Here is a 27,675-nt window from a genome sequence, read left to right as displayed (position 1 = left end):
CAGGGAAAGTCTGCGCTGAATCCTGCAGCTGACTAAGGGCTTCGGTTCCCCACCGCCCCCAGTGCCGAAAACAAGTCGTCTCTTTCTTGTTGTAGGGGCCCAACCCAGGCTCCCGTACTGTGTGAGAATGGAATGGGTCCTGAGGCACCTTCTTGAGCTAAGGTGCCGTTGACCTGGCTAGAGACAAGTGGGGAGGACACTGCCATCCCCTGCCCCCAGCGGCCACCCGCCGTCTCCCAAATCGCAGACCTGAAGGTGCTCCTCTCCTGCTCAAAAACCTCCTATGGCTCCCCATTGCCTTCACACTGTCGGTGGACTAGCCCCAAGGTCCTCACAGTGTGAACCAGCAGCAACAGCAGGACTGGGGAATTCGTTGGACACATAAATCCTGTGGTTCTCCCTCACACCTACCGAATCAGGAACCTGAGGGGAGGGCCCAGTGATCTACAGTTTGACAAGCCCTCCCGGTGATGCGGATGTTCCAGCCTCCTCTGTCATCATTCCTTCCTGTGTCTCCCGGGCTCTAGAAACACCCTACTCCTCCACGCCCACGTCCCCTCCGCAAATACTCACCAGGCACCAACTCTGTGCAGGTGTGGGCGTCCAGCAGTGAACAAGACAGACAAGAGCCCCATTCTCTTCCAGCTTGCAGTCTGCCCTCTCCTCGGTCTGGAATATTCTTCCCTTTTTCCCACCAGCTAAATCCCTGCCCAGCCTCACACCACTGTAGGAGACATTCGGCGATCACCAGACGAAGACTAAATGAGTGAACGAATGCAAGACTGAATGTACCACCCCGGCTGAGTCTTCCTTGGCCTTGATTCACGTGCCCACCACAGTGGACAGTATGCACCTCGTCCGCGGCACCTGTCCCCCTACACCGTGGCCCATAAGGTGCCGTGAGCCCTTTGGGGCTGGGGAGCACTTCGTATGTGCATCACCCAGACTGAGATACACTGTAAGTGTAAAAGGCACTGGGCTTTGAAGATTTATACCAAAAAAAGATACGGAAAATGTCTCAGTAACTTTTTGTACTGATTGCATGTTGAAAGGAGATATTGACTGAAAGAGAACACGTTATACAAGTTCATCTCGCCTGTTTCTCTTCCACTTGAATGTGGCTACTACAAAATTTAAAATTAAGTATGTGGCTCACATGATTCTTCTGTTGACCAACACTGAGCTAGACTGTACTTAGTCACATGACTATGGGCACAGGTGTGAGCTCTGCAAGGGTATTTCTGTCCATCTATGCTTCCTCCTTCCCTCCCTCCCTTCCTACCCTCCCTTCCTTACCCCTTCCTTTCTTTCCTTCCTTCCCTTCCCTCCTGCCTTCCTTCCCACCTACTGTTCCTCCCTCCTACCCTCCCTCCCTCCTTCCCTCCTTCCTTCCTTCCTCTCCCCCTCCCTCCCTCCTTCCTTTCTCTTTCCCTCCGTCCCTCCCTCCTTCCTTCCTCTCCCCCCTCCTTCCCTCCCTCCTTCCTTCTTCCTTCCCTCCTTTCTTTCTCTTGCCCTCCGTCCCTCCTTCCTTCCTTCCTCCTTCCCTCCATCCCTCCCTTGCTGGCTTTCTCTCTCTTTGCCCCTCCCCTCCTTCTCCCCACAAGCATTTATTGGCCATCTGTTCTTGCACTGCCACCAGGAGACCTGGCACAAAGTAGGTGCCGGCACCATTTGCTAAATGAATGAACCAACACTCGAAGCAGACCGACCCAGAGATGACCCTAAGGGAGTTTCCCTCCTATTGAACTCCCACACCTGCTTGTTTGAGTGTAGTTTTCCCATTTCATTTCAAAGGGAGCCAAATTCCAAAGATGTCCTTACGTAACACAGAGCTGGGGTCAGTTTTCCTCTTGTAGATGAGGCTCAGGTACACTCGGGTCCTGGGGCCAGGGCTCTGCGTGCAGGACAAATTGTTCTCGAAGCTCCGGAAGGCTGGCCAGAGCTCTTCAGTGCCCAGCTCCCCAGGGAGGGGAGAGCACCGGGCTGAGCCATGCACTGCCCGCAACCTTGTCCCCCGTGAACTTGAGAGGACGAGGGTGTGGGTGTGTCGGCAAGACTCAAGCTTACAAGCCTGCTTTGGCAACCGCGCAAGAGTCCCTGTGGGGATTCCAGGCCCGCGTCCTGGAATCTCGGACTTGGTGCCCCTGACAGCGCCCTTCCCCATCGCCACCACCCCGCCCTCCAGTTCGAGAGGCTGCAAGACACTGGGATGAGCCACAATATCTCAGATGAGCTGCCCCTTGGGGCTGGGAAGGCAGCAAGAAGGCTGGCATGGGGGTGTGGCCCTTCGTGCCCTGGGACCCACTCGCAGCTAACGCAAGGTTGTGGCCCCCACCCCATGGCGCATCACCAGCAGTAACATCCCTCATGCTCCCACCGGTTCTACACCCTTCCCAACTTAGCGCTGAACCCCCTTTCCCTGCCTCAGGGCCTTTGTTTATGTCACCGTTTCTGCTAGAACGCTCTCCTCTAGCCCACCCTCTTCTGACTTTCTACACAGCCGGCTCCTCTCTCATCCTTCAGGTGTCCCGAAGTCCTCGGAGAGAACTTCCCCAACTGGCCTTCCTCACTACCCACCATCCTCTTGTCCCGACCAAGGCATAGCAGGTGATCTCGGGGGAGGGGGGAGTGAGCTGTCACCTATGCCTTAAAAGAGTCTTCTCTTCCCCTTTAAAGTCCTCCATGGTCCATGACACAGTGTTTCAGGCATTCAACCACACACCTCAAATATCTTCACGGGTAGGCTGGAAGAAGCCCCCCCCCCCCACAGGAGTCGACGCTATTATTCCTTCTGAATGAGTTCTAGAACAAGCATAACTAACGGTACTCTTCACACCCACTAGGGTGGCCATAATGAAAAAGCAGACAAGACAAGGATTGGCGAGGATGTGGAGAAACTGGAACGCGCCTGTACTGCTGGTGGGAAATGCAACACGGTGCAAGCTGCTTTGGAAAACAACCTGACAGCTCCCTAAACGCTGAAACAGAATTACCGTACGACCCAGCAATTCCGCTCCTAGGTACGTGCCTCCAAATCGCCGGAAAGAGGAACTCAAACGCACGCACACTCATGTTCGTAGCAGCATCATTCACAACGGGCACAAAACAGCTCACGAGTAAAACAATCCAAGTGTGTACATATCTTTAGTCATGAAAGGGAATGAAGTACTAATTCATGCTACAGTCTGGGTGAACCTTGAAAACATCATGCTAAGTGAAAGAAGCCACACTCGAAAGGTTACATATCACAGGACTCCATTTATAAGGTACGGCCAGAGAAACAGAAACAGATCGGTGGTTGCCGGGGGCTGGACGGAGGGCAGCATGGGAAGTGACTGTTTACCGGGTACAGAATTTCCTTTTGGGGGCGTGAAAATGTTTTGGGACTAGATGGTAGTGGTGGTTGCACAACACTGTGAATGTATGGAATGTCACTGGCGTGTATACTTGAAAATGGTTAATTTTATGTGATGTGGATTTCACCCCAAACAGACAGACAGACAAACATCTAACCTGTAGTGGTTAAAAAAAAAAAAAAAAAAAAAGCCATCAGAACAGTACTTGCCAGGAGGCGGGTAGAGGACAGGCTAGGAAGGTGCACAAGGGAACTTTCTGGAGGGATGGTAATGTTCAAGACCGGCACTGTCCAACAGACATACAATGTGGGCCACATATTTTTTTTTTCTGGTGGCAACATTAAAAAATAGATAGGTTTTCAATTTGACAATAAATTTCATATTTAAAAAAATAGGTCTTAATAATATATATTTTTAACTTTTTTTAAATTTTCTTATTTAATTCGAGGGGAGAGGGAAGAGGGATAGGAGAGAGAGAATCCCAAGCAGGCTCTGCACTGTCAGCACAGAACCCAGTACGGGGCTCGATCTCACAAACCTCGAGATCACGACCTGAGCTGAAATCAAGAGCTGGATGCCTCCCCAACTGAGTCACCCAGGTGCCCCTTAATAATAATATATCTTAATCTTAATACTATATTTTAATCGTAGTATTATTTTAATTGTAATAATACATTTTATTTAACCCACTATATCCAAAATATTATTATTTCAATATGTATGTCATAAATATTTTTAAATCCTGTATCTTGACTGTGGTGTTCGTCACACAAATCTCCATCTGTGATTTAGACAACTGCAGAGCTAAACACACACACACACACACACACACACACACACACACACACACACACACACGAAAATTGGCCAAAAAAAAAAAACAAACTGAGTAGCGTTGATGGATTGAATCAATGTCAATTTCCTAGTTGAGATACTATATTATAGTTTTATAAGATGTTACCATTGGAGTAAACTGGGCAAAGAGTAAAGGGGATCTATTATTTTTTTTTTTTATCTAAAATGAATCTAAAATTGTCTCACAATAAAAAGGCGTAAGTTTTGCTCACGGGGGGCAGGGACTTGAACTCCTGACTCAGAAGGCAGAAGCAATGTGGGTATGCAGTCTTCATACAGATTTCCCAGGCATATATACTGGGCTGAGCCAAACCAGACCCAGCCCTTGCCTTGGTGGGGGTCGGTCACAGGGATGCATGGTAACAAGACAACCACTCAGATAGATGGAACCATGCCATGAGGATGCCGGGCAGGGACCAGGCCCAGTCAGGGGCTCGGCACCTGCCGCAAGCCTGCAAATGCCAACTCATATAGTCAAAGAATAAGGACAGCCGATAGCTAACGTACTTTGGAACCTTCCGCTATGCTGGACAGTGTGCTGAAAAAAGCAAGGCTTCATCTAGTCCTTGGTGCCACCCTTTTGAGAAGGTGATAGTATTTCTATTTGGCCAAAAGAGAAACCGAGACACAGAGAGGTTGAGTGCTGCAAATCACCCAAGATTACCCAACAAGCAACAGAGCACAGATTTGAGCCCAGACAGTCTCACTCCAAAGCCCTAGGGCTGCCCCGTGCACTCTGGTGCCTCACAGGCTGGGTACCTGGTAGATCTTTAACCATCCCCACCCCTGGAACCACCGCCCCTCCATCACTCCCATCAGCACCAGGTTGAATATTTGAGCAGTAATGCGCTGACGAGGCCGGAGGGACCACGTCTGCAGTGCCCTTTGCCCATCATTGCGGGGGGGGGGTGGGGGGGGGAGGGGGTTGGGAGGGGGGCTTCCGTTGGACTGCAGTGTGTGTGTGTGGAGTGTGTGTGTGTGTGTGTGTCCCTCTGGGCTCAGACTTGCCCTCTCCTCAAGCCCCTTTTAAAAACAGCAGTTTTAGGGGCGCCTGGGTGGCGCAGTCGGTTAAGCGTCCGACTTCAGCCAGGTCACGATCTCGCGGTCCGTGAGTTCGAGCCCCGCGTCAGGCTCTGGGCTGATGGCTCAGAGCCTGGAGCCTGTTTCCGATTCTGTGTCTCCCTCTCTCTCTGCCCCTCCCCCGTTCAAGCTCTGTCTCTCTCTGTCCCAAAAAAATAAATAAAAACGTTGAAAAAAAAAAAAAAAACAGCAGTTTTAGGGGAGCCTGGGTGGTTCAGTTGGGAGCCTGGGTGGTTCAGTTGGTCCAACTCTTGATTTCGGCTCAGGTCACGATCTCACAGATTGCGGGTCGGAGCCTTGTGTTGGGCTTTGTGCTGACAGCACAGAGTTTGCTTGGGATTCTCTCTCCCTCACTCTCGCTGCCCCTCTCCTGCTCACTCTCTCTCTCTCAAAATAAATACATAAACTTTAAAAACAACCCAGCAGGTTTTTTTAATTTTTTTTTTTTAGAAAAAAGCCATTTCAAAAAACCCGAAAAAACAGCCGTTCTCCATCAACCAATGAACAGATAGACAAAACGTGGCACATCCATTCATAGGGCTGTTATCCAACCATAAAAAGGAAAGAAATGCTGATACACGCTGCAACATGGATACACCTTGAAAAGATTATTCTAAGCGAATGAAATCAGACATCAAAGTCACATATTGTATGACTCCATTTACATGGAATGTCCGGAGTAGGTAAATCCTTAGATTAAGAAGGCAGGTTAGGGGCGCCTGGGTGGCGCAGTCGGTTAAACATCCGACTTCAGCTCAGGTCACGATCTCGCGGTCCGTGAGTTCGAGCCCCTCGTCGGGCTCTGGGCTGATGGCTCAGAGCCTGGAGCCTGCTTCCGATTCTGTGTCTCCTTCTCTCTCTGCCCCTCCCCACTTCATGCTCTGTCTCTCTCTGTCTCAAAAATAAATAAACGTTAAAAAAAAATTAAAAAAAAAAAAGGCAGGTTGGTGTTTACCAGGGGTTGAGGGGAGGGCGCTGGGGAGTGACTGCTAATGGGAACAAGGGTTCCTCCGGGGATGATGAAAAGGTTCTGGAAGAAGGTAGGGGTGATAGTTGCACAACACTATGAACGTACTAAATACCAGTGACTTATACACTCGGAAACAGTTAATTTTATGGCACCTCAAATTTTTATTTACTTATTTTATCTAAATTCACGGTAGTTAACATATGGTGTAGTATTGATTTCAAGAGCAGAACCCAGTGATTCATCTCTTAGGTATAACACCCGGTGTGCATCCCAACAAGTGTCCTCCTGAATGCCCATCACCCACATAACCCATCCCCTCCCCCGACCTCCCCTCGATCAGTTTGTTCTCTGTATTTAAGAGTCTCTTTTGGTTTGCCTCCCTCTCTGTCTTTATCTTATTTTTCCTTTCCTTCCCTGTTCAGCTGTTTTGTTTCTTAAAGTTCACATAGGAGTGAAATCAGACGATATTTGTCTTCCTTTCACTGACTTATTTTGCTTCGCGTGAATACACTCTAGTTCCATCCGCATTTTCAAATTTTAAAAACCCAGTAGTTTCCAGACCGCGGAGCTCTTTAACTCCCCAGGTGTACCCCGATTCCTGACATAGGCACGGAGAGCTGTGTCTGGGCCAGGGAGGCCTGCCCCCCACCCCGGGCTGCCCCAGCATGCCCAGCTGTGCCCTCACTGTGGGAAAGGACTTCCTTTGCCTCACACCCCAGACATCCACAGTGTGAGGGGAAAGCAAGCAGCCTCTTTTGTGCCGGGTCCGAGGGGCTGCCCACAACAGGAGTTCGGGTGGGATACTCACTAGGTGCCCTCGTTGTATGTTGCCCTATTTCACCCTCAGGACAACCGTGAGATACATGCTGCTGTTACTCCCATTTCGCAGACAAGGCAAAGAGGCTCCGAGATCAAGTTCACGGCTGAAGTTCACCTAGCAAGCCCACGGTAGAACTCACAGGCACCCCCCCCCTCTTCCGGCTACACACACACACGCAGCCCGCAGAAGACCCAACACCTAGGGCGTGGGGGCTCCTCTGTTCCACAGCATGTGTGACGACTCTCCCTCCAAAACCAGAGGCAGGGATCGAACCTCACAGGCTTCTGAAACACAGGTGCTGAAAGCTGTCCTCAAATCAGAGGCAGGCTGGGCACAGGGCTGACCAAGTTTGCACAGAAGCCAGAATACAGACCCGGGATCCTGGCAGACCTGGACCAAATCCTGCCCTGCTACTTCCTGGCTGTGCAAACTCTGGGCAAGGGACAACTTCGCTGAGCCTGTCCCCTCAGCTGTGACGTCGAGCCCACGCTAGGGGCACACAGGTGATGCAAACAAAGGAGCCGGCGCCACGCAGGAAGCAGTCGGAGCTGGGGCAGGGCAGCACACGGGCAGAAAGGCACAGGGAGGCAGAGTGCGCTGGGGGAAGCCCCAGCTTTTCCTCCTTCTGGTCCCCGCACACCCCAGGCCCCAGGGCCAACTTCACCTTGCCACGTGGGAGCCAGGTGCTTCCCGGGCCTGGACAAGAGTAGTATTTGTCTCAGCTCCAAACCGGAAACTCAGGCCATTCTGAATCCAGCCTGGCTAAGAGGACAGAGCCCAAGGGACAGAGAGGCCGATGGGACTGGGGCTGGGGCCACCGGCATGATTTCAGGCCAACCCAGCCCACTTAACGGTGTTTCCCCAGCCAGAAGGAGGCCACGCTAATTAAGTGGCGTATGCCCGTCTGCAAATCGATTTCTGCAGTTCCAGCTCTGAGAGGGGCCGGTGGCTCCCAAACTGGGTCAGAGACTGCTAGTCCCTCAGAGTCATTCAGAAGCACCGACTTCTTACCTGCACCTCTGCTGGTGCATCTAGGCCCCACACACCCCCCACCCTGGTGCCTACGTTCGGGTCACCGACCAAGGTCTTAACCTCCCACTGCCTTGTCCACCCTAATGGGCACCGCACTCCTCCCTGGAGAGGCGGGTCCCCGGGCTACTCCACAATGCGGGGCTCGGAGGTCCAGAGGGAACTTGAAGTCATACTTGGTGGCGGGGTGGGGAGAGGGGAGACATGGCCAGGCCTCATGGCTGGTTCAGGGTCAAGGTCTCTGGGGCTGCAAGGCCAGCTCATGGGCAAGGCCTAGCAGAACTCGCTGAGTTCACAATGAGAACAGAAGGAACCAGCCCAAACAAAGTCCAAACAAAGTCCAAACAAAGGCAAAGGGGCATCTTGGGGGTTAAAGATTACCAGCCGAAAGGCCCAGGCTGAGGGGCAGAACTCAGACAAGGCCTTCAACGGAAGTCGTCAGCCGTGACCCAGTTATATGTGGGGATATCCTAACAAAAATGAAAGATCTTGTTTATCAGGGGCTTGCTATGTGCCAGGAAGTATGCCCATGCGGGTGACACATTTCTTTATTGAAACCTTGCAGCATCCTGTTGGTGTCCCCATTTTACAGATGGTAAAACTGAGGCTCGGAGGGATGGAGTGACTTGCCCAAGGCCACGGCAGAGTCAGGGCTAGACCCCAGGCCTGGCCGACTGCCAAGTCCTTGCTCTCCACCATTTGCTAATCCGCTTCCTGACTCAGGGGAAAATGTCACAGTGCACCCGTGGTGGCCCGCCAAGGTGCTGGGGCTTCACTGAGCCTTAGATTCGGATGTGATCCAATCACACTGGCCTATGAGCTCCCTGGGGTCAGTGCCCAACACCATCATGCTGCCAGAGCTGGCTGCCTGTGACCTATGGATACCCCAAGACTCAGGGGCCTGACCAATGGGGATGCAGCGAGGGTGAGCCTCACGGATGTGTCCAGAGGAGACAGAGAGGAGTCAGGCCCCAGGAGGACGTGGAGGGCTTCGTAAGTCAGAGGAACTTGGCTGAAGGAACCCTGGAACTTCCAGCGGAGGGAGGCCCTGGGGGCAGAGGCTGCTGTCTGGCCAAGCCTCCCATTTTGCTGAGGGATTTGCAAACCGAGGGTAGGGCTGGCTCCCCGTGGACAACTGGGGAGATGCGAAGAGGCTGTCGGTGCAGGGTGAGTATGAAAACAAGGACTGACAGAGAAGGCCAGGAGACTGCCACAGGGAACCAAGCCGGGGAACGGGGCGCTCTGACCAGGTGCTGCTGTGTGATAATCCTCTCCTCTGTCTCCCCACAGAGCCGTCAGTGCAACCTTCCCACAGAGAAACCACAAAAGCAGCAGCAACCCTGACACGGCTCCGGGGCCACAGCCCGCCCGGGTCCCAGAAGATCTCCCATGACGGGTGTAGAGGTCCTTACGGGCTGAGGAAGTCATATGACCCCCTCTGTCCCATGACCTCTGATTGCTGCAGAGGGGGACAGCTTAGTGTGGAGACCGGGGCATAAGCCAGAAGGCCTGAGTTCGGTTCCCAGGTCCGCCACTAACTAGCTGTGTGACTTTGGGCAAGTTACTTTATCTCTCTGTGCATATGTCCCCACTACCCAAAAACAGGGTAATTAACAGAACCTCTCATAACGCTGTCAGGAGGACTCAATGGGTGAATATTTATGAAGTACTCGAAGTGCCTGCCACGTAGCAGGTGCCAGTAAGTTGGATGCCCCTTTAAGCTGTATGAACTGAGTCAAGGGCAAACAGTATACAAAGCAAAGCTTCCTCCCACCTGCTCCAAACCTAAGCAAAGCATGCTGACCAGGCCCACGAGCACACAGTAGGTGCTCCAAAAACTGTCGGCTGCTAGGGCAGAATCTGCTGCGTGTTCCCCAAACTCTGTTCCTTCTCTTCCTGAGCATATGGCTAGAGTACCTGCCCCCATTTCCCTTGTAAAGGCAGGACCACACTCTGGGTCCTGGTCAATGGAATGTGGGCACCAACGGCATCGGTGGAACCCTGCAGAACCCTCCCTTGCCATCCCCACACGTTCTCCATTCCTGGCCTGAATGGACAGGACCTGGGGGTCTACAGCCCAAGATGGTGTTACAAGCCACATACAGTCACGAACACTTGAAATGTGTCCAATCTGAATTGACATATAGTGTCAACACATACACCAGATTTCAAAGACTTCTATAAAAACAAACCCGAATGGGGGCGCCTGGGTGGCTGAGTTGGTTAAGCGACCGACTTGGGCTCAGGTGATGATCTCACGGTTCACAAGATCGAGCTCCGCCTTGGGCTCTGTGCTGACAGCTCCGAGCCTGGAGCCTGCTTCAGATCCCGTGTCTCCCTCTGTCTCTGCCCCTCCCCTACTTGCGTGCGTGCACGCACGCACACTCTTTCTCTATCAAAAATAAATAAAAACATTAAAAAGTGAAAAAAAAAAACCCAGAGGTAAGATATCTCATTAATAAGTTTTTATACTGACTGCATGTTGAAATACTATTTTGGATATACTGGGTTAGAGAAAATATACTATTCAGTCTATTCATAATTTGCTAAAATTAATTTCACCTGTTTATTTTCACCTTTTTGAATGTGGCTACTACGACATTTAAAATGACACAGTTTTCACTCTTATGTGGATCCTGCGAAACTTAACAGAAGACCATGGGGGAGGGGAAGGGGAAAAAAAGTTAGGGAGGGAGGCAAACCATAAGAGACTCTTAAAAACTTGGGGCGCCTGGGTGGCTCAGTCGGTTAAGCGTCCAACTTCAGCTCAGGTCATGATCTCACAGCTCGTGGGTTCGAGCCCCACATCGGGCTCTGTTCTGACAAGCTCGGAGCCTGGAGCCTGTTTCAGATTCTGTGTCTCCCTCTCTCTCTCTGCTCCTCCCCTGTTCATGCTCTGTCTCTGTCTCAAAAATAAAAAATAAACAGTTAAAAAAATTAAAAAAAAAAAGAGAGACTCTTAAAAACTGAGAATAAACTGAGGGTTGATGGGGGGTGAGAGGGAGGGGAAAGTGGGTGATGGGCATTGAGGAGGGCACCTGTTGGGATGAGCACTGGGTGTTGTATGGAAACCAACTTGACAATTTCATATTTAAAAAATAACAAAAAAACTAAAATGACATATGTGGCTTGCATTATGTCTCTACTGGATGGTGCAGACCTGGAGGGCAGAGCTTAAGGATAGAAGGATCCTGGCACAGGGTCACGGCATGGAGGAGAGTTACCTAAGAGGGCCTTTCAGAGTGGGACAACCATCACCACAATCCATTTTAGAACATTCCAGAACCCAAAAAGGAACCCTATGCCCATTAGCAGTCATTCCCCGTTCGCTAGGCAACTCCAGCCCTAGGTAACCCATGAACACCCATGCTGGATGGTTACGTGAGGAAGACATAAACTTCAAAATGTCACAGCAATTAGCACCTTGTTGCAGATTAAAAAGATGGCCACAAATTGTGTGCATCAAACTCCTGCCTTCAGGAGGCGGGGTCTTCACCCCTTCTCCTTAAATCTGGGTGGGCTTTGTAACTGTTCCAGGCCTCAAGATATAGGCAGCTCTGACTTCCTGAATCCCAGAACATGTGCTCCGAGAGCCCTGAGCTACCACATAAGAAGTCTGACTATACCAAGGCCACCATGTTGGACAGGCCATGTGGAGAAGCCCTCGGACTACACGGAGACAGAGAGGTGCCCAGCCACCTCCAAGAGGCCCCACCCCCACTATGTAAGTCTCCCTAGCTAAGGTCTCAGCGGAGCCAAAATTTCCCTGCTGTGCTCGATCTGAATTCCTGACCCATGGAAGATCATGATAAAATGGTAGTTGTTTCAAACCACTAAGCCGTGGGGGGCACCAGGGTGGCTCAGTCGGTTAAGCATCCGACTTCGGCTCAGGTCATCATCTCTCAAGATCTGTGAGTTCGAGCCCCGCGTCACGCTCTGTGCTGACAGCTCGGAGCCTGGAGCCTGCTTCGGATTCTGTCTCCCTCTCTCTCTGCCCCTCGTCCGCTCGCATTCTGTCTCTGTCTCTCTCTCAGAAATAAAATAGATACAAAAATAAATAAATAAAATAAACCACAAAGTTTTGGAGTGTTTTTTTATATGGAAACAGAGAATCAGGACCCCTCTCTGGTAATATAGCTCCCCTCCCATCCCTACTTCCTTACGCTTTTCTGAGTAACTTCAGGGATTTGGTTAATAAGCTCATTGCCCCCTGCATGGTTTTGCAGACCTGGATCGTAGCCCTGTGCTCAAATCGTATTGTCCAAACAGGATGTCAGCTAGTAGGTCCATCCATTTACCCAGCAAATCAGGTTTGATTGTTCCCTCTGCCTCCCTTTCTTTTCCTCTCTGCCTGAAAGTTCTCTTAGACCAGGATTCTCCTCCAAAAATGATACACTCTGGGTCTGCCAGGACCTGGGACCCCCGAGCTCTGCCAATCAACAGTGGACTTCGCTTCACCACAACCACCCCTTGGGAATAACCTCCTAACTTCAGGCTGCCTTTGTGTCCTCCTTGGCGACTCCCTACCAGCTTCTCCCGATCGCAAGGAACCCCCCACAATATCAAAGAAGTTGGCCCTCTGGCCTGACAACACAAAGTGCCAGCTATGGACTGAACTGTGTCCCCCTCAAATTTATACGCTGAAGCCCTAACCTCCAATGGCAATGGCATTTGGAGATGGTGCCTTTAGGAGGGAATTAGGTTTAGATGAGGTCATGAGGATGGGGCCTTTGTGATGAGATTCGTGGCTTCGTAAGAGACACTGGAGGGCTCTCTCTCTCTCTCTCTCTTTCTCTCTCTCTCTCTCTGCCATATAAGGACACAGTAAGAAGGCGTCCATCTAAAAACCAGGAAGATGATTCTCACCAGAAACTGATTACACTGCCACCTTGATCTTGGACTCTCGGCCTCCAGAAATATGAGAAAATATATGTTTATTGTCTAAGCCACCTGGTCTACGGTATTTTGCTCAGACAGCCCAAGCTGACTAAGACAGAATCCTAGTGCCTGGCTGAGGTCCCCAGGCCATGGCCGCCCAGGAAAGACTCGGGGGATTTTGGCTCCCAAGAGCTATGCCCTGAGAGACACCCGGGTCAATGCAGTCACCAGTCATTGAGTGTCATGAGTCACAGGCTGTTTATTAGCCAGAGCACACCGAGACCAGAATACATTTGCCAAAAATGGAGTTTTAAGAAATCTACAGCGTTGTGTGGGCTTTATGAATATATTTTCAGCTGCAGAGACAACGATGGTGTATTTGACATGTCCTCAAACCTACTTACCCATCTATCTGTATAAAATCCAACCCCCTCCATTAATTAGAGCTTAACCTTAAGCTTCTCTTAGCGAAAAACAGTTTTGCCAACCAAGAGCCTCGGGAGTGAACGGCTTATCTCGGAACCGGCAGCTTATTAAATAAGGGATCACGTCACATATGACAACGAGACTGCACTGCTTTCATGAGATACAGTCAGGCTCTTCGGGACCCAAATGTAAATTTTTTTTTTGAATTAAAACAATCTCCCGAAGCCTGAAGTTATTTCCACGTTATGTTTTGCAAGCACCTGGTGTCAGAAAATGTTTTTGAAAACATCAGCTGGGCACGACCCTTGACATGGCATCTGTCCCAAGACATGCGTCCCAAGAGGACGGAAGGAGAAACTTCCCAAGCCCAGGAGCTTTCTACTCCTATGCCTCAGCCTGTGCAGATGATGGAAATTCACCATGGACTATAAATGTCTAAGTGCAAATGAAGTCTGATTGCCAGTGGTGGGTACACCCTGGGGAAGTCAGGTTCTAAATTGTGACTTTATCCAACAGACCTCGTTGGAAATGGCTTTGGAACACGGCTAACAGGCAGCTGCATCCACCCACAGGTGGGGGCCCCGGGCGCTTGGCTTCTCTCTCAGGCTCCTCACTCAAGTAGGACACTCTACCTGAGCCCTCACTTCTGGACCAGACCTTGCTAAGTCCTCTTAAGGAGTGAATGGGGGAGAGAGGCGCCTGGGTGGCTCATTTGGTTAAGCGTCTGACTTTAGCGCAGGTCGTCATCTCGCGGTTCGTGGGTTCGAGCCCCACCTTGGACTCCAGATCAGAGCCCGGAGCCTGCTTCAGATTCTGTGTCTCCCTCTCTCTCTGCCCCTTCCCTGCTTGCACCCTGTCTCTTTCTCTCAAAAATAAAATAAGAATAATAAAGAAACATTAAAAAAATTTTTTTAACGTGAATGGGGAGAACTGGGCTTTTGAAGAGGGACTGTGCTCCTTATGGGTGTAATCCGTGACTGTGGCATAAGACTCAGAGCACAGACAGTGCTTGCTCTGCTGCTTAGCTGGGCAAGCAACTAGACCTTACTAAGCCTCAGTTTATCCCCCTGTAAAATGGGGCTACTGGTCATACTTATCTTACGGAGTTGTCAAAAGGATGAAACGAGATAACGCATGCGAAGACGTACCACAGTGCCCGACACTCAAGTGGCCAATGACAACTGGCGGAGAGAATGACGAAGGTGACAGTGGGGCAGTGGGGGTTCAGACGTGGGCTCTGCTGAGGCCTCTTGGCAGGCGGTTTCACCCATCCTCTGAGGGGCTGAGAGAAGAGAGAGCCCCTCCCCGAAGGGAAGAAATGTACTTTCTTCCACACTGCACCCACACCCCACTGCCACAACACCAGCCTGAATCCCGGAGAGCTTTGCCCCACGAGCATACTGCAGACTGGATTGGAGCCAACCGACATACCCTCAGACAGAGTTCGTTTCTCACCGGCAAGACCTAAGAAAGTGGCAGAATGGAGGTGCCTGGAGCATGCACAGGGCAGCGTGGTCCCTGCTCCAGGTCGGGGACTCTTCTACGGTCCCACGGCAGGAACTCCCACCTTGTGTCTTACCGTCATTAGCCAGTTACTTTTCCGATCTCCAACCAGCCCTTGACGGCCCAGCTACTCCCCCTCTCCCTCTCCCTCCAGCTACTCCCTCTCTCCAGCTACTTTCCCATTACTTTAGCTGTTCCTTCGCTATCCAACTCCGCGTCAGCCACTCAGAGGATCACTCAGCGCCCAGCTACCCTGCCAGATTCCCCAGCTTCTCTCCCATCTTTGCATGATCTAGAGTTAACATCAGCTTGGAACAATCAAGGGAATCTTGGCTTTAGTCAGGACAAATCTGTCCTGGTCTATATATACCCATCTCTGCAGGAAATTATGTCTTCCTGGACCAAGCAGCTGATGTTTAGAGACAGAATGTTTCCTGCTTATTATCTGTGAGGCCTTTGGTCTGGGCTACTGGGAGTGGGAAGGCAAAGCCCACATGATGCAGGGCATGGAACGCTGCCAGGCAGAGCCTCCCCCCAGCGAGGGGGGAGGGACCCTGGCAGCTTGGGTAGCACGGCCTTGTAGCAGCTCTCCTTGTTCCAGATGTGATGGCAAGCCCAGAGGCTCCCCCCCCCCCCCACAGCCCTGCCCACACTCTCCGTGCAGGTTGAGATGCTCTCTCCTAAAAGCCAGGAGAGCTTCATTATGGATCTGATTAAATCATAAGGAATCTCATCCCAAACTTGCCAGAAAACAAGTTATTTTCAGCATCCGTGGGCAGCAAAGGAAGAAGAAAGTCATGAGCCGGAAGGAATGACTGTGTAGAAACCTTGCCCATCCACAGGAAGGTTGGCCGCCATGTCTCTTTGACAAAACGTTAGGGGCCAAGGAACTTGGGAGAAGTTTTGCGAAATAATCTAGGGTATTTTTTTTTTTTTTTTTTAATGACAAGGGAAGGAATCGTATTAACTTCAAAAGGTCAGAGAAAGCCGTTTATAGAAGCTAATTAGGGTCCCTCCAAAGAGCTTTTATAATTACAGCCGGGTTTTGAACATTCAAATGGCTCAGGCTGAGCAACACAGGTATCTGCGGCCGCCTTAAGAGGTGACACACAGAAACCAGGAGATTCCAGGCACCTTGGGCTCTACAGTCTCAGTCAACAGTCTGACAGAAGCTCTCCGGGGGGCAGGCCCTTCCACTCTAGGGAGTCTGAAAGGACCCCCTGATGCAAGCATCCTTTAAGTGTTACATCATGTGGGGTGGCCCAAACCTTTCATTTCCCACTGGCTTGGGACAAGAATTGCTGTAAAACGGCTTAATTTTCACACTAAAGTGTAAATGACTACAACCGGAATACTCTTATATGAATGACTAATGGGAGGCTGGCACTGAGTAAGTGCAGACAGAGGCAACGGAGTAGTTATGGCAGTAGGGGTGAGCGGAAGAAGGATCCGAAAGAAAACAGAAGAGATGTTAACCTTGCCTCTGGCCCATGATAACCAAGGCTAACGGCAGATGACAGCAATAGCTAAGTGGCTGTATGTGCTGTCCAGACTGCATCTCTATTCTCTACTATTCTCTCTCCTTCACAGATTCTCTCTACAGTCACTATTCTCTCTACTTCACAGATGAGGAATCCAAGCGCAAAGAGATCAAGGCATTCACCCGAGGCCACAAAACAGAGATTAAAACTTAGTTTTGTCTGACTCCGTGATAACTCCCAAGGCCTATTACCATCTCTGCAAGGCTTCCCCACCTTTCCACCGAAAGCCCCCTCCGATTCGGTTTTCCCTACGACATCCATGTTTTTAAAGATTCTATCTCTCGGGCACGCTGCGTTTGTGAACTAATAATTCGTTCCATCTGGCTGATGATTATTTTTCTGTTCCTGCTTCTGTTTCAACATTGATCCAGACTTTAACCCCAATTACTGAGGGTTCACCATAATATTATGAAATCACATAAATCATCGTCATGGCTATGTAGTTAATAAGCAATAAAATTAAATAAACGCGAGAACCATTCCCCAGTGCTGAATCCTGACTGCCACATGGTTTTAGAGTCAATGCATATCACATACTTGGCATGCTCAACCCAGGGTCCAGGATGGCACAGTGTTTGGTTCACCTGGTACATCCCGGACATTGCAATATATCAACAACCAATCACAGCATTTGACCAAAACAATATGCCCAGGGTTATCACACGGGGTTGCTGGGATTCTGGTATAGAGCAAAGCAAAGTCTAGAGTGTGTGGTCGATTGTAACAATCACAGCCCCAACGAATCACGCCTTTCAGTACCTACGCACATGTACAGACTCCTCCCACACGGACTCTGAGCTTGGCCATGTGACTTACTTTGGCCAATGAGACATCAGCAAACATGATGCAGGCAAAGGCCAGACACATGCTTGTGCACTGGAGCTTGCCTTCTTGGAGTCCTGCGGGAAGCCCAGCATAAAGACCGCAGGGAGAGAGAATCCCAGCCATCCCAGCTGCGCCCAGACACTGGCCGACCCAGCCAACAGCTGCAACCTCATACGGAGCCCAGGTAAGAGCGGCAGAAATGCCCAGTCAATCCAAAGGATCGTTGAGAAGTTGTTTCAAGCCACTGAGTGTTTCAGGGTGGTTTGTTACGTAACAACAGGCAGCCGAGACGGCAGAGTTCTTGCTGATGACTCACTTGGAGAGCTGCCACGACTACCTCTGTGATCCCCGGGAAATGGGGATCCTTAAGCCAAAAAGCCTGTGTCCTCGGGTTTCTCTTGAAGGACCGGGAACACCGGCTCCTCCATCAAGATTGGGCTTCACGTAGCTTTCCGAGTGTAAGTGATGAAGGTACCACCTCCCTCTCCCCAAGGTAGCAACCTTCCTACCTCTTCATTTAGATTTCACCTCTGCCCCGGACACAACTGTCTCCACCAAACGGGACGGGCAGAGGACGGGGCGGTGGGATCAGCTCTGCTTGCTGGCACAAACACGGGACGGATGTACTAGGACGATTCAATACTTGGAGCAGATTCTAGAACCTTCTTCTCTTTGCTAAACCCCAGCCTTCCTCCACATGGTTACTGAATGACTTTGGCTCTGGTGAATGTTGTAGAAAGGCTTAGGATTTGCTCATTTAAAGAGCCCCTGAGTTCCTCTGGAAGAAATACTGTTTTCTCACTCCATTGTGAAGGCAACAGTGGTTCCGAGAAGCCAGACAAGAATAAACCATGCCCCAAATATCTCCTCTGTCTTCTCAACAGGGTCAGTTTGGACTGAGAAATGTTAAAGAGAGGGTGTGTCTAGTCTCCAGCGAGCAGCGGACGGCCTCTCACGTAGCTCCTTGTCAATATCCAGGGGAAATACTCATCGGGTGTCACAGTGTTTGGGGTCTGAGGAGGTTCCAGGAGAGTGCCAGTTGGCTGAGCGCCCCAGGGTTGGCCTCATCTTGGTGACTGACCACGTGTACCAGCCTACCACAAGTGGTTTTTTCGCCCAAGAGTGGCCTCCTACCATCTGAGTAAAGGAGGCTGCTGAATAAAACCACAATACAGTCTCCCTTGAGGATAGGAATTGTCTTGCATTCCAGAAATTCACTGAAGCATGGGCAACTCATTCTGCGCCTGTAGGCAGACCTGGGTGTGAAGCCAAGTTATAATCAGAGGGCCACAAGGAAGTACATGATCATCACGTTTAACGGCATTGTGTCCAGACGGGTTGAAGTCTCCTTTTTCATAATCACAATGCCTTCCCCAGGGGCGGTGACCTTCAAAAGTTGTTGGTCACATTGTCCCGACCCCTGGACAGTATTTAGATGGCCTTGCTCATCGGTGATCTCCTAGCCTCCTCTATTTAGGCATCTGTTCTTCACAAGGCTCTCTAACACAATCCACTCTTCAAATGCTGACTTTGCTAGACTCTGAACTCCATTATGGCCTGACCCAGCCTCCTGTTCACTACTGAACCACTGTTGCCAGTCTGGAGATGTCCAGACTGTGTTTCATGAATGTCTGTGCATGAAATTCTACCCTGATCCATTGCATGTTTTGTTATAATTCAATCCTCCGAGGAAAATTTCTTCGAAGTTTATATAGGACAAGAAGTCTCTCTCTCTCTCTCTCTCTTTTTTTTTTATAGTAGAGACTCCTGCTATTGTTCCCACATACCAGCTACAAAACAGTATAGTTAAATTCATTTCAGATAAACAACTATCCCTGATGGGTAATGATTGGCTCAGATACACGAATAAGGAGCAGGGTCTTTGGTTGCGTCCCAGGCTCTCCTTGGCTGTAGCCTGCTTAACATTCTTATCAAGTATTTAGATGGGGTCCAGGACTGTGTTGTCTGATACAGTAACCTGTAGCCTAGCCACAGGGGAATCCTAAAATGATTTTAAATTAAATAAAAATGGGGCGCCTGGGTGGCTCAGTCGGTTGAGAGGCCGACTTTGGCTCAGGTCACGATCTCGCGGTCCGTGAGTTCGAGCCCCGCGTCGGGCTCTGTGCTGACAGCTCAGAGCCTGGAGCCCGTTTCAGATTCTGTGTCTCCCTCTCTCTCTGACCTCCCCTGTTCATGCTCTGTCTCTCTCTGTCTCAAAAATAAATAAACGTTAAAAAAAAAATTTTTTTAATAAAATCAAAACTTCAGTTCCTCAGGCTCCTAGTCACATTTTAAGTGCTCAAGCAGCTACCGTAACAGACAGTGCATTTTCATCATCAGAAAAAGTTCTACTGAACAACTAACTCTGGGGTAGAAGGCAAATGCTGATTTCATTGTGTTTGTGAATGGCACGGAATAGAAAGTGCCGGTGAATATTTCATCTAAGGTGGACATATTTAATTATGGCCTGCCCATCATCCATCCTCCCTCCTGCTGGTAACAGCATCCCAATTTTCCCTGGGGCAGGTATAACATATCTCCAAGTGTCAGGCCATGTGTTTTGGGAGGAGCTGACTTCAGGGGTGGGCACGTGGCTTAGATCAGACCAATCACAGCATTGTATCCACGCTCTAGCCCCTGTGATTGGCTCCAAGGTAGGCATCTTGGCCAATGAGATTCAATTCTGGGACTTGGTGAACCTGGGAGACTGTTGGAAAGAGAAATTATTCCTAAGGAGGTTACTGTAAGGACAAAATACACACTTTGAGCTGCTGACAGTGATCTATTATTCAGAGACACTTTTTGGTGGCCCCCTGTAGCCACATAGGCTTAAATTAGTTTCAGTTGGATTTCCTGTCACTGGTCGCACAGAAGTCTTACTATATCATTCAAAGTCCAAATTTTTGAGCAGGTGGATAATGGGCTCAAAATTCAACAAGATAAATTTAGAGTCTCGACTTCAGTGTTGAAAATCACCTGTGTGTCCTACAAGGCTTCTAGAGTGCCAGTGATGTTCCATTGCTCAGAGTGAGGACAAGTTACATAGGCACACACAACTTATGAAAATGGAACGAATTTTGTCATTTTCTGTATGAAAAATATACTTCGACAGATAGTTTTTTTAAAAAAGCACTCAGTGTTAGCTCAGTTGGTTAAGTGGCCCTTGATTTCGGCTCACATCATGATCTTGCAGTTCATGGGACGGAGTCCCTCCTTGGGCTCTGTGCTGAGGTGTGGAGGCTGCTTGGGATTCTCTCTCCCTCTCCTCTCTCTCTACACCTCTCCCCCCGCTTATGCTCTCTGTCTCAAAACAAATAAAATAAACATTTTTTAAAGACAAAAATAAAGTCACTTGCATAACAACAGGATGGGGAAGATGTAACTTCACTAATGGGACACCCACTTGAGGGTTTTAGTTTCTTATAAACACCATATGAGTTGACAGCTGGCCAAAAAGCCAATGGAAATTTGGGCCATACGAATAGACACACTCAACCAGAATGAGGAAACTGACAGTTCCATCCACCTGAGGGTGAGCCAGATCAGACTCGGGAAAGCTATAAACAAAGGAGAGCATGTTCACAAACCTCAAAGTCACATCTTATAAAAATCCGTAAAAGGAACAGGGGGTTGTTAGCCTAGAGAGAAGAGGTGGGAGCAGAGGTTATAGGCATGACAGCCTCAGTGAAATACCAGAATGAACAGATAACCTTATCATCTGCAAATAAGGTTATTTTCTACACGAAAGCCCTAAAAGCACCGACTGAAAAAATATGAGACAGTAAAATGGCTTTCCACAAAATTAATACATAAAAACTTAAAGCCATCCTTTCAAGAAATAAACAGGACTTATATGGTAACAGAAAAAAAAAAATCTGTAGCTTTCCTAAAGGGCATAAAAGAATACTTGCCCAGGGGTGCCTGGGCGGCTCATTCGGTTAAGCGTCTGGCTTTAGCTCAAGTCATGACCTCACGGCTCTTGAGTTCAAGCCCCGCGTCGGCCTCTGTGCTGACAGCTCAGAACCTGGAGCCTGCTTCCGATTCTGTGTCTCCCTCTCTGCCCCTCTCCCAGTCATGCTCTGTTTTTCTCTGTCAAAAATAAACATCAAAGAAAACATTAAAAAAAAAAAAAAAAAGAATACTTGCCCAGTAGAGACAGGTGCCATTGGCCTGCTTAGACAAAACTCATGACAAGGGAATCAGTTTGGCCCAAATGAATTTTTTTCAATTGTGGTAAAATATACAGAAGATACAACTCACCATATCAGCCACTTTTTAGTGTATGGTTCAGTGACATTAATCACATTCACATTACCGTGCACCCGAAACCACCATCCATCCCTATGACTTTTTCCATCTCCCCAACCGAAGCTCTGGACCCATTAGACAATGACTTCCCCCTTCTCCCTTCCCTCCAGCCCCTGGCTAAATTGGGGGGGGGTTGTTTTTTAATGTTTTTCATTTGTTTAATTGTGGTAAAATACACACAAAATCTACCGGCTTCATTATTTTCAATTGTCCAGTTCTGTGGTATTAAATACATTCACAATGTCATACAACCATCACCGCCATCAATCTCCAGAATTCTCTGCATCTCGTGAAACCGAAACTCTCTACCGATCTACGATATTAATCAATGTTGGAGAATCTATTTTTGAGCTCTAGTGGGAAAGCTTGACCGAAAGTTCTTAAATGTGACGTGTACGACTGAAAATAACCAAGAATGTTTTGCAAAAGACGAGCAATTTGAGGAAGGACTTGTTCTCTCGTATATGAAGCCACACTAGAAAGCTAGGATCAAAACATTGCGTAACTGGCACAGAATCAGATTGCTGAAACACAATAAACAGCTTGGAAAGTCACCCTTCTTCACCGACGAGGCTCAGAGTACGAGCGTGGCATCACATACTCCCCGGCAAGGGAAGGAAGCCGGACAATTGATAATGCCTCGGAAACAAAATGGATATAGACAGATTTTCATTTACTACTTTACGCTGTAACAAGTCCCAAAAGAATTAAGTGTTTAATTTATTTACAAAAGGCCACGAAAATCTAGAAGAGCATGTAGGTTAATATACAACACTGGATGAAGAAACACTTTACAGCAAGAGTCAGCAAACGTTTTTCTGTAAAGGGCATATTTTCATCTTTACAGGTCCCGTGGTCTCTGCTGCCATCACCTAACACTGTCATTGTCGTGTGAAAGCAGCCATAGACAATATGTAAATGGCTGGGTGTGGCCGTGTTCCAATAACATTCTATTTACAAAAACAGACGGTGGCATTCAAGCCATAGTTTTGTCACCCCTGCTTTAAAGGGATAAAAGCAAAGAACAAAATAATGAAGAAAAAAAGCCACTATCATTAGATTTAACTACATAAAAACGATCTATACACAAAATGTTAAAGCAAACACACACACACACACACACACACACACACACACACACTCTGAGAAAGTGTGTGCATCATACATGACAGCACAGGGTTGACATCCTCCCCACCATTTTCATGCTGTCTCTCCTCCCTTTCTCTCCTCTGTCACCCACAAACATTACCCCGTCATTGAAATCAATTAAGAAAAAGAAACAAGCTAGTAGAACAAATGGAGACACAAAAAAATAGACAACTCGGAGAAATAAAGAAATGAATGCCCAGTAAGCCTACGAATAGGTATTCAACCTTAAACTTCTCAGGGTGCCTGGGTGGCTCAGTCGGTTAACCATCTGACTTTGGCTCAGGTCATGATCTCAGGGTTCGTGAGTTCGAGCCCCACATCAGACTCTGTGCCGATAGCTCAAAGTCTGGAGCCTGTTTCAGATTCTGTGTGTGTGTCTCCCTCTCTGCCCCTCCCCTGCTCGTGCTCTCTCTCTCTCACTCTCAAAAATAAATAAACATTAAACTTCTTAGTTATACATGAATTAAGACAACAGGACTATTTTCCCTATATTGAATCTGTCAGCTTTCTGTTCATCCAGCAGTGTCGATGAGCAAGGCAGAGGGGAGGCAAGACTGGACACGGGCTGAGGGAGGTGCAAACTAACCAAATAAGCAATTTATACCAAAGCCTTGCAGATGTTTATATCGCAAATCTATGAACCTCGAATCTACCCAAAGTAAATAACCAAAGTCGTGACCAGATACTTTCATACGAAGATAAACAATGATAATCACTATGGCATCATTTATAGTAGCAAAAATTGGAAACAACCTGAAAATCCAATCATGGGGAGTGGTTACGTACATTTTGGTACAATCAGACGAGGGAGATTGAGGGCGTCATTAAAAATCTCCTTTGCAAAGACCGTATTAAGACAATAAAAAACTGTCGACCTCTAAGCAACATCTGAGTCAACCGACAGACCTTTCTTCTAAAAATGCCTCCCTCAAAAAAAATAAAAATAAAAATAAAAAATAAAAATAAAATAAAATAAAATAAAATAAAATAAAATAAAAATGCCTCCCTCCCTAGGCTTCTGAGATGCCACACCACCCTAGGTGTCTTTCTTCCACCTGGCAGATGACTACTGGTCCCCTTCCTTCTCTTCTTGGCTCAGCACATAGCATCTGAGGTGTCCCAGGGCTTTCTCTTGGTTTGGTTCTTTGCTCCATCTACCTTGCTATTACTATGGGCACAAAGTCATTATAGTTCTTCTGTGTCTTAAATGAAGTGATACCTCATTGTGGCTTTGATCTTCATCTGCCTAATGAGGAGTGATGTTGAGCATCTTATCATGTGTCTGTTGGCCGTCTACAGGTATTCTTTGGGAAAATGTCTATTCAGGTCCTCTGCCCATTTTTCATTGGATCGTTTGGGCCTTCTGCTATCAAGTTGTATGAGTTCTTTATATATGTTGGATATTAACCCCCTATCTAATACATAGTTTGCAAACACTTTCTCCCACTCCGTAATTTGCTTCTTCTTTTGTTGACTGTTTCTTTTGCTGTGGATAAGCTTTTGGGTTTGATATAGGCCCACCTGCTTATTTTTTCCTTTTGTTGCTTGTACTTTTGGTGTAATATCCCCCAAGAAATGAGCTAATATTTTCTTCTTTTTTTTTTTTTTTAATTTTTTTTCAACGTTTTTTATTTATTTTTTGGGACAGAGAGAGACAGAGCATGAACGGGGGAGGGGCAGAGAGAGAGGGAGACACAGAATGGGAAACAGGCTCCAGGCTCTGAGCCATCAGCCCAGAGCCTGACGCGGGGCTCAAACTCACGGACCGCGAGATCGTGACCAGGCTAAAGTCGGACGCTTAACCGACTGCGCCACCCAGGCGCCCCTGAGCTAATATTTTCTAACAGATAATACATTACATTAAAAAAAAAATAGGTATGGATAAAAGAGCCATTCAAAATGCAAAGCCACCAATGGATTTTAACATAACAAAGTTAAGAAAAGCTAAAACTTCATATGGTTTCAGATTCCACATTGAGATTAATCATCAAGAAACTATCACCTGTTGGGACGCCTGGGTGGCTCAGTCAGTTAAGCGTCTGACTCGACCTCAGCTCAGGTCATGATCTCACAATTCGTGAGTTCGAGCCCCACATCAGGCTCTGTGCTGGCAGTGCAGAGCCTGCTTGGGATTCTGTCTCCCTCTCTGTCCCTCTCCTGCTTGCTCTCTATCCTTCTCTCAAATAAAAATAAACTAAAAACTAAAAAACAAAATAAAATAAAATAAAATAAAATAAAATAAAATAAGAAAAAACTACCACCTGTTGAGTTTAGTTGAGCATTAAAGAATATCCACAATTATCTGAAAAGGCAATTAAAATATTTTCTCTATTTTCCAACATATCTGTGTGAAGTAAGATTTTGTCCATTTACTTTAACCAAAATAATATATCACAACAGAGAGAAGCAAAAGCAGATTAAAAAAAAAATCCAGCCACCTTCTTTTAAGCCAGACCTTACAAAGATTTGCAAAAGTATAAAACAAGGCTACTCTATGTTTTTTGTTTTGAGAAATATCAGTATTTTTCATAAAAACATTTATGTTAACATGTGTGGTAGTTTTGGAACATGCCCACCATTTCTCCTTCCTTCGAGAGGTGAAGCCTAATCCCCCTACCTTTGAACAATTTAGTGACTCATCTCTAATGAACACAATATGGCAGAAGGGATGATATGTGACTTAAAAGTCTAGATCATAAAAGGCACTGTGGTTTCCCCCTTGCTCTCTCGGATCACTCACTCTGAAGAAGGCCAGCCGCCATGTTCCGAAGACACTCGAGCAGCCCTGTGAGGAGGGTTATATGGCAAGAATCGGAGGTCTCCTGCCAAGAGCCATGTGAGTGCGCCATCTTGGACACAGCTATTCCAGCTCCATTAGGCCTTGGGGTGTCTGCAACCTTATGAGAGACTCTAAGCTAGAACCACCCAAGCTCCGTTGGCCCCAGATTCTTGATCCACAGAAATTGTGTGAGACAGTAAGTGTTTATTGTTTTAAGCTGCTAAATTTTGAGCTCCTGTACTATGTAGCAATAGATAACTAGATAACTAGCGTCTAGATAACAATAGATAACTTGGTGTTTATGGTTTAATGAGCACATGTTTATTTTAATTACTCAGCTTTCATTTCTAGTGGTAAATATCAATACAGAACCCAGGTAAACAAAAGCTCTTAAGATTTCTCAGTTTTTAATAATATAAAGGGGCCCTGAGACCAAAAAGGTTGAGAACTATTGCCCTAAGCTTTTTGGCCATTGCCCCTTTATTAAACTTTTCTCAAACTACCTCATGTCAGGGCACCATTTCTTTCCTATCAGGACCCTGAGTAATAGGAAAATACCAAAATGTTACTGATAGTTGTTGCTGTTTTGGGTATATTGATTTTACTGTCTTAATGGGTTTTTTTTTTTTTTCTGTACTTTAACAATTTCCTACAAGGATGAATGATCTTTATAATTAAGAGAAGAGAAACTTCCCTTTTGAAAATCATCAAAAGTGAAAGTCAGACCTGTATTTCCTTTGGATGAGTCGACCGTTTAAGCACAACATGCGGAGGCCAGATGTCTGTCGGTGCACCTGCGTGCCGGGGAGAGGTCCGAAGGGCAGATGGTGGATGAGGGGCCAGTAGCCACAACACCTGCCCCCCCAACAACCTCAGCCAGACTGGCTCTTTCGCGCATGTTACACATTGAGTTTCTGCATAATTTCACATAAAAGTTTCCACTGCTTGAAAAAAAAAAAAAAAGTTTGAAAACCTTTACCGTGAGAATGAATAACAGTTGAAGAGTTAAAATTAGGCTGTAGAAGAACCACTCAAACTTTTTTTGGGAATGTGAACAGAGTTTCCATAAAGAAAATCCTGCACATTCTGAGAGAACAGAAGCCCTGACAACTTAACAAATGTTCGGTGGTTTCAACAGAGGCTCGCTCATGTGGCCATGGAAAAGGTGACAGCTAGGGATGAAGAGCTTATCCGGGGATCCCTCCGATCAAAGGGCCCAAGAGGCCAGCAGAAGCAGCAGGGCCTTAAGGCCCTGGGAGAGACAGATCAGAACCACAGGTGAGTGGCTCTCTCGTTTTCTCAGGAAAATCCAAAGCCGGAGATGCTAAAAGCACGGACTTCGGAGACACCAGATCTGGGTTCAAGTTCCAGGTCTGACACTAAAAACTTAAGAGATCTTTGGCAAGTGACATAGCCAAACTGAAGTTGGAGAACGCAAAATGGTACAGCCATTTTGGAAAACAGGTTAGCGGTTTCCTAAACAGAAATTTGCCATGTGACCCAGCAATTCCATTCCCAGGTAACCACCCAAGAGAAATAAAAACATACATCCGCACAAAGACTTGCACACAACTGTTCTTAGCAGCATTATTCATCATAACTCAAGGTGGAAGCGATCCAAATGTTCCTCAACCGGTGAACGGAGAAACAAAATGCGGCATATCCACACAATGGAATACTAAAGGGCGATAAAAGGAAGAAAGTCCTGATACATGCCACAACCTGAATGCACCCTGAAAACATTACTCTAAATGAAACAAGCCAATCACAAAAGATCACATATTAGCTGAGTCCATGTACGTGGAACATTCCAGAAAAGGCAAAGATACAGAGGCAGAAAACAGACTAGTGGTTGCCTGGGGCTGGGGACAGGAGTGACTACAAGTGGGCACAAAGTGTCTTTTTGGGGTGACGGAATGTTCAAAACTCGGGTTGTGGTGATGGGGGCACAACTCTGTAAATGTCCTGAAAATCATTGAATCGCACCCTTAAAATGGGCACATTCTGCGATATGTAAATTAAAACTCAATAGAGCTGTTTTTAAACAATGGGATTTGACTCTCTACCTCAGAGGGTTGTTGTGAGGATGAACTGAGATGACGTCTGATACGTCATCAAGTAAGCACTCGATAAATACTAGTAATGATGACAATCGG

At 47.7% G+C, this 27,675-nt stretch overlaps 1 protein-coding gene and 2 long non-coding RNA genes across 6 annotated transcripts in view; 2 read left to right on the top strand and 1 right to left on the bottom strand.

Annotated features, from left to right (window-relative positions):
- Positions 1-27,675, bottom strand: part of PPP1R16B (protein phosphatase 1 regulatory subunit 16B) — a 101,156-nt gene that overhangs the window by 40,984 nt on the left and 32,497 nt on the right. The gene's annotated exons all lie outside the window — the stretch shown is intronic.
- Positions 11,427-12,188, top strand: LOC147582729 (uncharacterized). Its single transcript, XR_015249461.1, has 2 exons — positions 11,427-11,834; positions 12,002-12,188. It is a non-coding gene; the product is annotated as an uncharacterized LOC147582729 (long non-coding RNA).
- Positions 25,189-27,569, top strand: LOC147582728 (uncharacterized). Its single transcript, XR_015249462.1, has 2 exons — positions 25,189-25,715; positions 26,176-27,569. It is a non-coding gene; the product is annotated as an uncharacterized LOC147582728 (long non-coding RNA).

This window comes from Puma concolor, chromosome A3, assembly GCF_028749965.1.
Source record: "Puma concolor isolate L17-30 chromosome A3, mPumCon1.1.hap2, whole genome shotgun sequence".
In the NCBI taxonomy this organism is placed as follows: domain Eukaryota; kingdom Metazoa; phylum Chordata; class Mammalia; order Carnivora; family Felidae; genus Puma; species Puma concolor.
The sequence above is the reverse complement of the archived record's forward strand: the minus strand, read 5'-3'. Positions and strand labels throughout refer to the sequence as shown.